We start from the raw sequence: 16,993 nt of genomic DNA on the forward strand, positions 1-16,993 counted from the left end.
ACACAAGTCATTTGGAAAGAGAAGCCTGCTACATAGCCACCAGGAGGCAAGGCACAGAGACAAAAAAGGAGGTCAGAGAGAGAGAAGGAAGCCAGTGGTTCCCAGGGGAGAACCATGGCTGGGATGGAAAGGGCAATGGGGGTACATCCAGGTCCTTTGACTCTGGAATGTGTGGCCTAGATTGCTGGGAGCAGAACTCACAGCTCCTCAACCTCTCTGTCCACCCTCACCTACAAAGCTGCTACTGACAGAAAATGTGGCCTACTGAAGCAGCAATTAATGAACTGGGGTAACTTGAAGAAAAGGGCTCTTACCAATAGGTAGCCGGGTACTCTATGCTCAGAAATATTTAGAGGAAACTTGCTTTCTCTATCTCTTCCTCACTTCTCCCAGGATGAATATCTTACCCCAGTACAATTCAAGTCCGTTATTGGATCAATAGTTTTTAGTGAGCTAGCCTAGTTTCACTCATCATGCTTCACCATGTATAGCATTGACTCAAGCCTCCAAAAAATATATATGTTCTAGGTTCTCAATAACTAAATTTTTACTTATTTTGGGTCATTGTCTAACACTTGGAAATACACAAGCCCATGTGATTCTTAGAATGCCCTTGTATGTAAGGGCCTTACCTAGACTTGTGGTCCTCCAATCCCAAACCCTTAAGTAAAAAGAAGAAAATGAGCTCTTAGAGAGGGTATGACTTGCTGTAAGTTATACTGCCAGTTAATGAATAGCAAACCTAAAGTTCAATCAAGATGTAGTCATGTTTTGTGTGGTGCCTCTTTTGACTAATCTCATATCCTCTCTTTCCCTTCTACCTCTTGTACTGCCCTATCCCTACCCCCACCCTTGACTCACTAGGTGTTTCCTCTCTAGACTTAAGTCTAATTCAGATGGAAGCAGCTCTTAGCTTTCCTTAGTTTTCCTCTTCTTATTTGAGTCATCTTGATTTTAATGAAGGAAAAGAGCTGCAGAGGTGACCGGAGTGGAAATGAGAGGCTGTTGGAAGGCTCAGAGTATTACCAAGTCTGTCATTATTGAGAGAGATTTTGAGGAGAAAGTGAGTCAAGGGGCTTATAGACTCATTACTTAGAAAGACATTATGATGAAGGATATGCACATATGATAGACCCAGAATACATATAGGAATGATAGCAAATGCCATTATGCTTTAGAAAAAGTAGATATGTCCTTGACTGGGGATATATATATATACTCAGTTATGAATATAAAACTCTAATTTAATAGATTGGAAACAGTTTTTCCCTAAGTGGTGGTTGATATGTTTAATTAGATGCTATCTTGAATTCACTGTCCTCTACCATTCTTCTGGTGTTGTATGGTACATTATCTGGGATGGTTGGGCAATGAGGATGCTAGAATGTAGCTGATGTGGTAAAAGCAAACGACTATCCAGACTAGAATCTGCAATTCAATAGCTCAGATCTTTGAGCTAATGGAGGTCATAAATAGGTTGAATGGAAGTCATAAATAAGCTGATGAGAAACCAGGCAGGCAAAGTAAAAAATTAGTACCAGGTCTAGTATATTAAGAAATAAAGTCAAGGTACACCAGGGGTTTGAATCCTGGCTTTATACCACACAAGCTGTGTAACTTTGACAAGGATATGTATATTTTCATCTCTAAAGAGTTGGATCATAAATTTCTCATGAGAGTGTATTTGGAATTAAGAACTAACATTGGAGAAATACTTAGCATAACATCTGGTATGGAGTAGGTGATTAATAAATACAAACTAGATATGAATGTTAAATAAGTGAAAAGTAGCAGTGGTCATCAGGCCAGAGAGAAGGTGACCAGGTTGGATGTGAGTTATGTTACTGGACAATCAGCTGCCAGTGGCCTGAACTGTGGATAAGATCACAACTCTCGAAAGGAGAACAGGAAAAAAGTAATATCAAGAGTTACGCATCAACCACTCTACATTACCTTATATAAATACTTATAGAAGCTCTACCAGATATTTTTGTTTCAATTTAAACTGAGGCTCTAAGAGCTTTTCCAAAGACACACAGTTTGTTTAGTAGAGCATGCAGGAAAGCTAAGTCAATTTGACCCCAAAGTCCAGGATCCTTTCACTGCACATATGACTTCAATTTTAGAGTTCCAGTTCTAAGTAAGATAGAACACAACTCGGAGGGAAATTGTAGAATTAAATGCTTATAATAAGAGAAATCAAGATCTCAAATTAATAATCTAAGCTTCTACCTTAACTAGTAATAAAAGAACAAAATAAACCCAAAGCAAGAAGGAAGGTAATAATAAAAATGGAATGCAAATAAATTAAAAACAGAAAACCAAAAGGGAAAAATCAATGATTCCAAAATCTTTCCTTAGAAAAGACCTATGAAATTGATATACCTCTGGCAAGAATAAGAAAGAAAGAAAAAAATGGAGGCATAAATTTACCAATATCGGGAATAACAGAGGTGCTGTCACTACACTCTGCAGACATTAATGAATAATAATGAATCTAATGAACAGTCATTTGTGATCTTGGGAAAATTACTTAAGCTCAGTTCTCTCATCATATATAATAATCAGAAGATACAGAAATATATGTATATCTATGTATTTGTAAATAAAGTGCTTTATATATGATAGATGTCCATGCATATCTCTTCCAGCAACTGCCAAATGTATGTACTGTGTAATGGGGATTCCAGGGAGCTGTGTGGACTGAGGTAATGAGGGGAGAATTCAAGCAAGAAATGGGCTCTAAAATGAGGCCTGAAGACCATGAACATGTAGATTAAAAAGGCAAAAGAGAAGAGACAACAGAAAACTCCCAAGTAGAGAAGTGATGAGATGGAGCAACTGGCACCCCTCCTGGCTTGGGGAAAGTGTCTTTAAGAGAGATTATTAGAAATACAGAGGCAGTCAATAAGGAGACTCACTGGCTTCAGTAGAAGGTTCAGATAAAAGTAGAAGTCATTTGGGGCCATTTTTGTGGCTTGAATCCCTAGAACTTGACCTCTACTTGACCAAATAGTCTATGGGAGGGCAATGACAGTTTTGAAGGGTGATATTGGTGTTTGAAAAATATCATCCATGAGATGTGTTGAACCATGGGGTAGAAGGGTGGAGATATTAAGACCAGGAACAGAGGCCGTGAAAATGGCCTGGTCACAAAATGGCAAATACAGAGATGAGGGTCTTTAAGACCATTTTTTATTTTAGCATTAGTATTGCTTTGTTACACGAAGGCAGATCGTGGACTTTTCTGAACCAAATTTCTACATATCAAATATCTGTGAAACTCTTCATCGTTGGTTGCCACAAACATAGTTAGCACATACATGGGTGCACCTAGATCACTGTTTGTGATCCTTATTTTAATGGAGTTATTTTTCATACCAAACTGATTGCAAATATGAATTCCACACATTCAAGCTTGCAATGAGCTATTATTTTCCATTTGACTATCCAGAATCCTGACTCATTTATTTTTTTCTCTGTGTCAAGGCATCTATGAGGTAGGCAGAAATATCACAGTGAAATTCAACTTTCATTCCTTATAAGTAAGTACAACTAACATATATGGCAGTAACATTTAATGGGCCAAGGATGCTCTGGTAAACAAACTGATTTTCTCATTTATGCTTCACAGCATCTGTGTTGAGTATGTTCTCCTCTTTCCCTCATTTCCTCCCAACATTTGTGGAAGGCCTGTTTTCAACCTACCACTATCATAGTTGTCCATCTTTAAAAATTAAAACACAAATCTCTGACCCCTGTCCTAATGCACTTATAAATCTTACTGTACTACCAAGAATCCTAGTGGATGTTTCCTTTTTGCCAGGGATTCCTTATTAAAAAGCCTTGGTGGCAGGGGGAGCAGATATAGCTCAAGCAGTTGAATACCTATCTCCCACGTGGGAGGTCCGTGATTCAGTTCCCTGTGCCTCCTAAGAAAGACAAACAATGAGCAGACCATGAACAAAAACTAGACAACAAGCAAAAAACAAACAAACAGACATTGAGCAGAAAATGAGCAAAACAAGCAAGCAAACAATGAGCAAGAGGGAGCAAACTCAGGCAAGCTGGTGTGACTTGGTGGTTGAGTGCCAGCCTTCTGCATACGAGGTCTCAGGTTCAATTCCTGGTCCAGTTACTTTAAAAAAAAAAAAAAAAAAAGCCCTGGGGACTTAATTTCTATTTATGGCATACAAGGTCACTTTAATATAGACCACAGGATATCATGAACTTCAAGTGCTTCATGTGCTTAAGTTCCAAAAAGGATGCATTACCCAGCCAAGGATAGAATGCATTTCCCTGTTCATTTGGAATCTATCTGTGCTCTTTGGATTTGGAATCATAGACCAATGGCATGCAATTTCAAGATACATTCATATTTACTTCTCCCTCCACATTTCACAGATATCCTTTATTTTTTGTTGGTGGATAAATACCTGCAGGTTTTCACACCTGTTTTCCTTTTAGGAAAATGTGAATCTAAAAAAAAATAATCAGTTTCTTTACTGACAGGTGGATGTTTAGTAAAGTTTCATGGTAATTAAAACCATATCCTAAATATTTAAATGAGCGGCATAACATAAAAATAAGTTTTATTCAATAATTTGCCACATATTATTCAAAAATATGAAATGTTTCCTCAAGGCTTTCTGTTTGATTAGGGTATTTGTGAAACTTCAATGCACTGACTTAGAAATTGATGCGCTTAATGGATTGTGTTTTTTTTTTTAATTTACAAAAATCATATTGAAGCAATGTAAATATTGGAATAATGTCTGGGGACTTATAATGTGTAGGGCATCTTTTGTTTGTTTATGTAAGTCTAAAGTACAATAATTAATTATCTTTAACTTTTTACTTTAGACCAGAATTTTTAATTTAATTTTATTATTATTGTTGACAGTTTGTGTAGCCATCCTATTCCAGAGAAATTAGGAGATATATGTGGGAAGAATATAACGATTTGAAAAGCATTTAAAAACTTTATGGGTTATTTGCTACCACATAATGAAATCTATGTTCCCTTATAGGAATTTGTCAGACTGTCTTTTCAGGTAAATTCTCTGTATACCACACAATTTCTAATAAGCATAAGTGTCTGCCTGTCTGTCTAATTGAGAATTCACAGTGAAGGACAAGCTGCTGTTAGGTATTAGTGATTTTCTTTTCCTCTCCTGTCTTTTAGGGACACATTTGAACTGTTAGCAGTCTATTTTTGAGATGCAAAAAATAAAGATTAAATGTCTTTTCCAGGAATTCACCTTGAACCAATCAGAGCATAGAATAATGTCTCATATTTTTTCTATCCCCGTTAGCAATGTGTACCATATGCCAGTTAAAACTGTCTTTTCTCTCTCTTTCTCTATTTTTGATAGTTTGTTAAACACATAATCTTTTCTAAATTATATTATTTAGAATCAGTTCCATTTATATATGATGGGAAACAGAGGGATTTATCCAGAATAGGGCACGCACCAAACCACACTGTTCAAACTGCCAGAACGTGTCACAAAGCAGTAATTCTCATGGACAGACCACACCATTCCAGTCTTGACACTGGGCAAATTAGCCAGTCCAGGAGCAGATAAAAAGAAGAAACAGGTGTGAAATCACCTTCCTGCCTCCCGGGATGAATGCGTTGCACGCTGAAGGGCGATGCACCTGCACTATTGTTTCTGAGGAAAAAAATAGCTTTTAAGTGCAAATACTCTTGAGCCTTGATAAAGACAAGCGACTTCTGTGTAATTTGAGTATAAATGGGACCTTTATTTTTTTTTCTTTTATGATGGTTTATATTATGTTAACTCTTTGAGGAAATGGCTTTAAAGCTCAATTTAAACATTGAACTGCTGCTTTCTTTAAATAGAGAGGGGAAAGGAGGCTGAAGAGAGATGTAATTTCTGGAATGGCTGCTATTTTATAGGAATGCCTGGGACAGGGGACCACACACACTGCGGGATGGAACACGTGCTTGTATCCAGAAATCTATCCTGACGTCACTCTTACCATGATATAGCTGGCAGCCAAAGGCAGATTAAACCCCCCAGAGGGCCTAAATGCTGGCGCTATTACGGTGAACCCTGTTTTCCATTCTCAGTATATAAATCAAAAAAGAAAGGGGTGGTAGGTGGATGCAAAAGTCAAGTGAAAGGGAGCTAGAGAATAATCTAGGGAATGTATAACGTGATAATTTCTGTGATGGATGAAGATTGTAATTAATGGTATAAATATAAGTATGTTCTTTTTTTACAAAATATTAAGAATATAGTGATATGCAGGAAAATTGTAACTAATCTAATACAATTTTTGGATGGCAGTTAACATTAATATTATAATATTTTGCAGCAATGGCAGGAAGATATTTTTTTCAATACTAGGGGACAACAATAGGGGGTTATAAGGAAGTATGGGGTTTTCCTTCTAAACGAATGAAAAACATTCTAAAATTGACTGAGGTGATGACAAAACAATTCTGTGATGAAAATGAGAGCCACTGAGTGTACACTTTGAATGGATTGTACAAAGCTTGGGATTATGGAACACAGGGAATCCGGTGGTGGAAGAAGGACTATGGTTAACAGAACAAATATGAGAGCATTCTCTCATGAACTGTAACAAATATATAATCCATTATAGGGTGTTAATAATTGGGAGGGATGGTGGAAAATGCACCATAGGTAAGATACGGGCTATAGTTAGTAGTAATATTTTGATGATGCTCTTTCATAGTATGTAACAAATGATTCACAACAATGCAGGTGTTGGTGGTGGGTTGATGTGTGGGAGCCCTGTATGATGATATGCATGTTTGTTTTGTAAGTTCACAGCTTTTATTATACACTTATTGTTTATGTATGCTCATGTATGAATGATATACTTCAATAAAAGTATATATACACAAGGTTCAAAGCACTGACAGGAAATCAAATAAATTCCTGCTTTTAACTATGCAAGGTACTTTGAGGCCTGTTTGAAATATAAAATTTTGATAACTTTTTGGATGCCTTATTTGCTTGTGCTCAGATCATGCAAGGATACCGTCCATTAGATAATCTAGTCTTGCTTACAAACAGATCTCCGTTTCCTCTGTCACCCCATATGCTCCCCATATTCTCTGTTAATCCTGGCAGTTTTCAACTTTTTTTGCTCTACCCTGTCCTGCCCTAAGGCTGGGAAAGGTAGAGGGGAGTGGGAGATAAAGAACTGCAAATTCCTATTTCAAGGTAGTTCTACAAGTCTAATGATTTTCGAAAATCATTCTGGAAATTGCCTTTGTCCTGCCTCTTGGGCTGGATCTTAGTTCCTATGTGGGGCAATCTGCTTTGTTCTCTGTTTTTTCCTGGGACAGGGACCTGCCTTCCCCTGGATAAGTTCCTGATCTAGAAACTGGAGTTTTGCTCCTGAAAACACTTCGTTTTCTAAAGGAGATGAAAGACATTTGTGCTGATTGGAACTGCTAGGTATTACCTTCCCCATATGGTTTGCTTCCTGGGAGACATCCCTGGAATTCCACTGCTTCCACTGCTCTTGCTGTTTCCTTTGAGTCTGGACAGAATGAGCAGTCCCTTGGCTCGGAGAGGCATCCCTTACTGGTAGCCATCCGCAGTGCCCACATCTATGGAAACTAGGTTTAGCCTGCCACGGACTTAATAAATGACTCATTTTATCTAAATGGATTATAAATTAGGCCACAGTTCTGTGTTTGAAACCATTACCAAATCAATCAATAAGCATTCCCTGGATCTCCACTGTGTGCGAGGAATAGTGCTGTACCTTTGGGATGCTAAAATGAATAAAGCGTTGCTTTTGCCCTTGAGGCCCTTGAAAACTGAAGTCAGAGATAAAGCATATATATAAGAAATGAGTGCACTTGATGACATGATAATTCTCTTGTAGCGTCTTTCTATGGCAGCCTCACTCATTAACCAAGTCAGTTTTATTATCTTATGTAAAATGAAGTGTCACGCGCCATCCTTTCCTAGGTCTTTTACAGTTAAAAACTTTATGATTCTGAGGGACAATACAGTGATTAAAAAAATAAGTATCACTGTCCAATAGAACTCTCCATATGACAGATATATTCTATATCTGCAACATCCAATACAGTGCCACTAACCACATGTGCCTGTTGAGCATTTGAAATGTGGCTAGTGCAACTGAAGAATTTGAATTTTTGATATATTTAATTTAAATCCATTTACAGTTAAATTTAACAGCTGAATATGGTGGATACTATATTGAATAGCCCAAATTTAGATGGAAGTGGGTCATTTAGTGAGGGCATCATGGAGATGATATATGATTTGCATTATTAAGAATGGGTAGAATTTCATCATAGAATGGAGGGAAAGGGCTTTTAAATAATGCATTGATTTTTATTGCCATGACTCAAATAAAAAACTAATGTTGAAGAAAAATTTTTTTACCCTGCAGAGAATGATTGAGAGACTATTGATAATCATCAATTGAGTCCCTTTGGATGAGACCAAAACTGCATATAAAGGACTCTTTACCTGGAAGGAGCAGAGCATCAATTTTTAACCTAAGCAATTGTTGCTAGTCTTTTGCTTGAGATGTCTAACTGCCTGAAACACAACATAGGATAGGACAAGAAGCCTGATACCTTCAGGGCCAGCTCTTCAGGAAGAGGGCATTGGGATTTCTGATTGCATTGAGTTCATGCTATCTGGACTACCTTCTGTGGTAAAAGAGGAAGAACACTTGGGAGTCAGGGAGAGAAGGTTTGGAGGACTAAAAAGCCATAGTCACAGAAAAAAAAAAGGCTTATAGAGGTCCCTGAGGCTGAAGGCTGGAATCCACAGAGCACAGAGGCGTGAGAAGAGGCCCCTACGCAGAGAGACCCATGGAGAAGCTGAATAGAAAAGGCCCAGAGAAGGGACAGACAGTGGACAGGCATTTGCCATGGCATGTGCCTGAATGCCGGCAGCGGCAACTTGGTGAGACAGCATCTCTTGACGAGGTCTTGATTTGGACACTGTCATGGCCTCAGTACTGTATGCTTTTAACCTAAGAAATCCTCATTTTAAAAGCCAATCCATTTCTAGTATATGGCATTGGCAGCCTGTAGAAACTAAAACAGGTACCAAAAATTATCTCTCCTAGAATGAAATATGATCTATTTGAGCGGCATTCATGCAAATCAAGATTTTCAATTTACAATGGGAGAGGGAAAAACACTGCACAGTTTCTTGCAATTTTTCATGCACTGACAGTTGGATATCTGAGAATTTGAGACAAAAATTTTAGTATTTATCTTTACCTGTCCTGCTGACATGGCAGTGCAACAGTACCATAATAAAATTGTACCAGAGAATGACTGTTTGAATTCAGGCACTTAACCTTGACTCACTTTTCCTAAGAAGTACACAGCTTTACATTGGCTATTCTTTTAGAAAATAAAAAGTCAGCAAAGGAATAGGCTCAATTCATTCTCCTGTGTTTATGAACCAAAGTGGAGCAGAAAGGTCTTGGCATAAATAACTTTGGATGTCCCCTCACTCAGAAGTCAAAATGGCATCCTCAGCTAAAAATATGCACTACTCTTTTTATTCATGCTGCTAGGGAAATGAGAGAAAATTGTATAAAGATACACAGGACAGTTTCCATATTTCTGTAATTTCCCCTGAATTGCACACAAAGTGACTATTATTCTCCTCACATTAAACATGGGGCCATCTGGGGCATAGATATGCAAGTAAGATTAAACTGTGATTGCACAGAACCTATTTTTCAAATATGGATTCATGCTTTTGTGTTGGGAGGAGGACAGAAAGATTTTCTGAAGTTCTATGGGAACATCCCAGCATCTTTATCTCTTTCACATCTGTCACTGTGTGGAATTGATGGTAATCGTGGTTATTATTATGGTATCTTCCTCCACTTAATACAAGGCCATCTGGGGTTTGTGTGATAGGGGATGGATTAGCATTTATTTTTCAAGTGCTCCTCTCTTTTAGTAAATATATTTTACGGAAATTATTTCAGAGAAAGGAATATGATAATAATGATGATAATACTAATAATAGGGCTATTATGTGAGATCTCCTCTTTAAAAACCCTCTAGTAAGCATAATCTGGAGCAGACAAGGCCAGGGGTTGGACACCTGGCCTGGCCTCTGGGAGCAGCCGCAAGCAGTTTTCTTGGCTTTCCAGGCTGTCTCAGAAAACCAAATCTGGCAGCATAGAATGGTGGAAAGATCATTGGACTTTCCAGGCAAATAACTGGTCCAGATTCTAACTCTGGATGCTCCTGGTTGTGAGTATTTGGACAACTTTAAAATCTCACTATCTATTTTCCTATCTGTGAAAAAAGAGACAGTAATACCTACCTATGGATTTGTGGAGAGGGCTATATCAAATAATATGTGTAAGAGTAGGTAGTATAGTGGCATGCTTAAATTTTTAAAAATCTCAAGGATATTTTATATGATGCTTGCCAATTCCCATTTTAATTGGTCTTTCAGTAGTTTTACTTCCTTAGAGGTTAGCACAATAGAGGTTAATATCAGAATTGATATTATAACATTTCTATTTTGTGGTATATAATTTGCTTTAAGTTATAGTTAAATGCCAAGAGGTTGAAAAAATCTAAGACTATATTTAGATTGTTTATTAATATATACTTTTAAAATAGTGGTGTAGGATGGCAAGAAGAGAATATGGAGTCATACAAAACTGGTTTTGAATCTCAGTTTTGCTAATTATTGAAAGTCTGTCTTTGAACAAGCCATTTACCTTTCTTAGCTACAGTTTACTCACAATATTATCTCAGTGAAGATCTGTCACAAACTCATAAATACATTAAGTTACATAATGCATCTCATGTAGAATCTGTTTTAAAATAGGTACTTAATTAGTACTAACTTTATTTCTATCTATCTGTCATCTATGTGTCTGGGTGCATAGGTATGTGGTTTTCTAACTCACTTTCATTCAATTCTTTTTTTCTACAACTTCATCACTACATTGTCTTTCTGTCCCATATAAATAGGTGTATACAACTGGAGTGGATACCTTTCTAATAGCTTGACATTTATAATGGTATACAGTCTTCCACATTATCTCAACTTTACTACTTTCCAAATATGGTATATCATTTCCTATGCCATCTGATCTATTACTTTAATACCTGTCTGAAATTTTCCTACCTTTTGAGATTCTGCCCCACTTTTTCATGCCATATTTTAAAGGTAGATTTAGAATGGTTGCTTGTGTAAGAAACCAGACTTTGTTTAGAGGACACTGAACTAAATAAAGGTACATTGTTTCCTAATAACATATGTTTTCCTATATTTTACTCAATGAGAACATTTCCTTTTAAGATTATAAACCCAAATCTGTTTCTTTACATAAATATTTATTTTCCTCCATTGTGTAGGCACATGCCTTGCATCTGTTAAGCAAAAATAAGAATATGGAATCATATATTCTTGGCATCTTCTCCAAGGTGAAAGACACTTCCCTTACTAAAGTTATAAACTTTTCTGTGGATCTTTGATCCTGACCAAAGTCTGGCTAGAGACTTATGTGACATTAAAACTGAAAGGGTCTTTGTCAGTCATCTTCTCCTTGTTAGTTGTTCTGGATGATTCCAAAGAATTGGAGAGTAGGCATTGCAAGTCTGTTGAGATTTGGGGCCCAATTAGCACATGGACTGGGCAGCTCAAAGATTTAAGTGCCTTGGACTTACAACTACCAACTCTAGTACTAATCATAGGTTCAAATAAAGGGACAGCAGAGCTATGTGTAAGGAAAACACAACTGAGTCCAATTCTATCACACTGGGGTGCATAAATTCCAAAGTAGGACCCACTGGCAGGGCACCAAACTCCTGAGCTATTGGCCATGCCTATAGTGTCTGGATGTCTCCAAAGACCTCAGAAGCCCCTCTATTTGAGGTAATATTTACTTTGGCATAAAAACTCATTTGTCTTTACCCTTTCTCCCTTTTGGTCAAGGTCTTTTTACAGTTGCATTGATAGTTGATGCTTGGTAGTAAACCATGGGTGCCAGGGAGGCTCATCCCTGGGAATCATGTCCCACACTTGGAGGAAAGTAATGCATTTATATGCTGAGTTTTGGCTTAGAGAGGGTCCACATTTGAGCAACAAAGAGGCTCTCAGGAGGTAATACTTAGGCACCTTATAATACTATGCTAAGTTTCCATTTTAAAAGTAAAGGTTCACAAGTACAGTCATCACAATCAAGGACCTGTCAATGATCCATCCTTCTTCACTAGTCTCTACCCCTGTACTCAGGGGATTCTTGCTGTTCCATTAGAGAATTTGGCAGTGCTCATCAGGATGGGAATTTGATATTTCTTTGGTTGTTGAGTGGATCTCCTCCCACTGTGCCCCATGAACACTTGAGCACATTTGTATGACTTATAAATATGCCCCAGGTGAACTTCCTCCCATGCATCCCCCTTCTCTGACACCCTGCAACAATAATCCTCCCCTACTACAACTATAACCCTTTTGTAGTCCAAAATGTCTTCAAAATTGAAATGTACTTTCCAGTTCATTGGACTCACCCCGGACAAGTAACAAGCTGAAGATGACTGACAATGACCATCTCAAGGTCCAGAGAGAGTCTGCAACTGCAAGAAGAAAGTCTCATCCATTTGCCCCATGGGACATAAGTCTCCTTTCAATAAGAGGTAGAGAGGGCATTCGCAATCACAGAATCCTCAGGATTGGGGAACGGGTGATGGATTAGAGTAGACATATAGTTGTTCTATTATAGACTTGTTGTGATCCTAACAATGGAAGAACTTTTGTCATTGGTGTAGAGGCAGTAGCCATTGGAGGTTCTGAGGGGAGGGAAAGAGAAAAATAGGTGTAATCTGAGAGCATTTGGGGAACTTGGGAATTATCCTGGATGACATTACAATGACAGATACAGGTCATTGTATATCATGTAATTACTTTAAAAAATGTAAGGGAGAGAGTGTAAGCTACAATATAAACTATAATCATCACATAGTGACAATGCTCCAAGATGTGTTCATCAATTGTGACAAATGTACCACACTAATGAAAGATGTTGCTGATGTGGGAAAATGTGGGAAGGCAAGGGAGTAGGTCATATGGGAATCCCTTATATATTTGTGCATAACATTTATATAATCTAAGTTTCCTTTAAAAAAATAAAATAAAAAATGTAAAAAACACAAACTGGAAGAGACCATTAGCATCATGCCAGTATAGGAACTATTTGCCTGCAGAGCCATTCCTTGTCTGGCCCAACTCTGCCCAATATCCCCTGAGGGCTGACCACTGAGTTTGAATTTCCCAGCTCTTGGACCATCTGACTTTTTTCATTCAATGTTAAGCACTAGAGGGAAATTGGAAGGTAGGAGGAAGGGAGTAGCCAGGCTCTCTTTCTTTTGTGCTCTCCTAAGCTGATGAGTCTCCTAATGGTTTCATCTCCTCTGTGGTTCCTCAAAGAAGTCTTCCATGAGCTGAGTTTTCATTGGGAGGCTTTTACCCCTATGCTACTGCAAAATCACCTCTTTCTTTTACTCTTCCACCATAAGAGAAATATTGGCTTACCTCAGCATGCTCTGTTTAGATTTTCAGTTCTCTATTACCTATTACAATTTCCTACATTAATTTCCACTATTTGAAATACTTAAAGTGCCTGTTTTCCTCTTTGAGCCCTGACTGATACAAGGGATTAAGGAATTTCCAAGCTCTTCTCATCAATACCATAATGGTTTTCAGAGCTCCTATAGAGCATACCATTGACTTAGGATGGAAGGGACAAAGGGGAATGGTGGTGAGGCCACAGTAGCTGTGGACATATACCAGGCAATAAGAAATTATTTCCTACATTCAAGAAGCACCCAGTCTGATGGGAATAAAGCCAATATTTTTGTGTGTATGTGACTCGTATATTCGGGTGACTTGTGATCTCTGGTCTCAACACTCTGGTGGGATTTTTGCTTTCTTATGAATGAATAAGTGGGAAAATAGCACTGTATCAGCAGCCATGGGTTCTTGTCTATGCATCAATGGTAATGAATGAATAAGTGTGGAAATACTGTCAGCAGCCATGGGTTCATGGTGCAAGTAGCCATGCACTAATGTCCCTGGATTCTTTTCTAAATGTTGCTATTAATTTGACCAGTTACTTTTGGCAAGCCCGTCCTTACTGGACCTCAATCTCTTCACCTGTAAAATGAAGTTTTTAGTAGACAAATAGATTTTATCTTGAAGGTCAACTCTGACCTGTTTAAAAAAAAAAAAAAGATGAAGAGGGAGAGAGATGTGTTTATTCCATGATTAGTATAGACCAAGTGCATCTTCACCACATCCAAGTCAAACCCCTCAGCGACTCCAGAGCTTGGCTAGTACTGAAGCACCAGCACTGTGGTGGAGAGTGGGGTCTCATGGAACACCTAGTCTCACTGAGGGCTCTGAATACAAAAATTTTTTTAAATTAATTAAATTAAAAAGTAGTGTAGGAGGGAAGCAGCTGCGGCTCAATCGATTGGGCTCCCATCATGTCCCAGGGCCTCCTTGTGAAGGCAAGCTGGCCTGCACCCACGGAGAGCTGATGGCCCGTGCCCATGGAGAGCTGGCGCAGCAAGATGACACAACAAAGGGAGACAAGAAGACACAAAAGCACATGCAGTGAATGGACAGAGAGCAAACAGCAAGCCAGTCACAAGAGGTGGGGGATAAATACAATTTTTTAAAAATCTGTAAAAAAAAAAAATAAAGTAGAGTGGTAACAGTCTGCTGGGGTGGGGGGCAGGGACTGTGGCCTCAGTCTGTGGCTCCCTAGGTTGCTGATCCCAGCCCAGTCCTTTCCTTTCCCAGGAAAAACCAACCCAAACAGATTAAAAAAGAAAGAAGCCAATGAATGATTGTGACTCATTTGAGAAAGATGTTAAGTTGAGGTCCTTGACCTTTGGTGGACAAGAGGACTGCGGTCTGTTAGTGATGCCTGCCATGGACTCATGAAAGGGACACTAACTACACAGAGGCTAGAATAGGTACTTTCCAAGGGCAGTCCCCAGTCTGATGTTCTGTTTCCCTATTTCACCTGATCAGTTTGCAAAGAGCCTCATCTAAATCTTTCTTTCCACGTAGTAACAAATGGAAGTTACTAGTGCTTGAGATGAAAAAATATGATCTTTGCTGATTTGTAGAAGGGATACCTTACCGTTATAATTACCAGTCTGTCATCCACACTAAAGCGAGAGTTCCTTGGGGAGCAAGGATTGCTCCTTTTTCACTGTTTGATCCTCCGTATCGGATACAGGTTGCAACATGGTCTAAAAAGTCAAAAGTGTTGACTGAATGGAATGTGCATAACTCATCTGGGAACCATCAGCCAATAATCAGGAGACGAGGGCTAAAATTAAAATTTGAAGATAAATATTAAGTAATCTGTCTGCCTTAGATAATGGAAGTGCAAAAAGCAGTGCTTAATATGAAGCTTGGATGCAGGTAGTTTATTTTGGGAGGTGGAATCAGGGAAGAGTGAAATAAGGAAGGAGGGAGAGTTAAACAAAGGCTTGCTATCAAGCTGATCACTGCTGACTGCTAGTAGGGACCTTCAGAGAAGACTGTGGAATGCATGGACTGGACGGAGGATATATTTACAAACTATATTCCAACCTCATTTGCTTAAGTGTTGCACTATGGGGTATTACCTTTTTCGGATTTCTAGGTTTGTTCAGGCATCAAAATGGCTGAGGAGATGTCTTAGACCTCCCACTTGGCAGCAGCAGAGAAGATGACCCAGAGCCAAAAGCAAGGAGTGGTGCTGCTGAAGCTTGGCAATGTGAGGATATGTCTAAGTACAACCAACTTCAGCAGCAATGATTTAGATAAAACCAATTGACTGAGATGATCAGAGGCCATCACAAGCAGATGTCAACCACAAAAGCTTAAGGTGATCCCTTAGTTATTTCCTTGGAGGTGGCTCTCAGGATCTGAAAGATCCATCCCCATGTCTGTTTTGCATTTTCTATGAGTGGAGCAGTCACAGCTCAGTCAGAGTCATTGCACATCTCCATAGGGTACTGCCATGGAAGCCACTGTATACTGTCCTCAGCTCAGGACTAACTGCTCACCTGGAGATCAAACTGTCCCATTATAGGATAGATTGTTACAGAACTTAAAGGAAGACTTAATGAAAGAAGGATTCTGCCAGTCCTTTCATGCAATTTATATGCATAAGGTTGTCTTTTTGGACTCAGATCATCTCTTCACAAATGCTTACCATTATGTGCCAGCCATTCAAATATTCTAAAAAGCCTTTGGATAATAAAACAGTGGTGTTACAGGTGCAGGATTAGACAGGTTTATTTATAGACAAATTGGCCAAAGGAATCAAATATATGAAGGGAGTAGAGAGCATCAAGACTGTCACACATAGTCGTGTGAGGCACAAGTAAATGCTAATAATAAAGCCATAACATTACTTTGACAAATAAACAACTCTTGAAAAAACAATCAATTAAAAAAAAAACAAAAACAAAAACAAAAACTGAGGGGAGTGCTTTTAGCTAAGTGGTTGAACACTGGCTTCCCATGTGCAAGGTCCTGGGTTCAATCTCTGGTACCTCCAAATAAATAAATAAATAATACAGGAAAGACAATATCTTTGTCATTAAGGAAAGAGAAAGGAAGAACTTTTAAATAATGTCAAAAGCACAAAACATGAGATAACATTTATTAATTTGATTACTTCAAATTAAGTTCATCTGTTCATAAAAGGAATGGTGAAAAATAATTGCAGTGTCTAAAAATGGCAAGAGATTAATATCTGAAAGTAACAGTATATGAAGAGATTTTTCAGTCATTAGTATTTAGAGAGACAGAAATAAAAGGCTATTACTTCAAACTGCAAGCTTATTAGTCTAGCCAAAAAAAAAAACAAAAAATAGAACAAAACAAAAAAAGCGAAACAAAAAACAGAAAACAGGACAACATCAAACACTGACAAGTATGTGGGG

Source organism: Dasypus novemcinctus, chromosome 25 (assembly GCF_030445035.2).
Source record: "Dasypus novemcinctus isolate mDasNov1 chromosome 25, mDasNov1.1.hap2, whole genome shotgun sequence".
NCBI classification, from domain to species: Eukaryota; Metazoa; Chordata; class Mammalia; order Cingulata; family Dasypodidae; genus Dasypus; species Dasypus novemcinctus.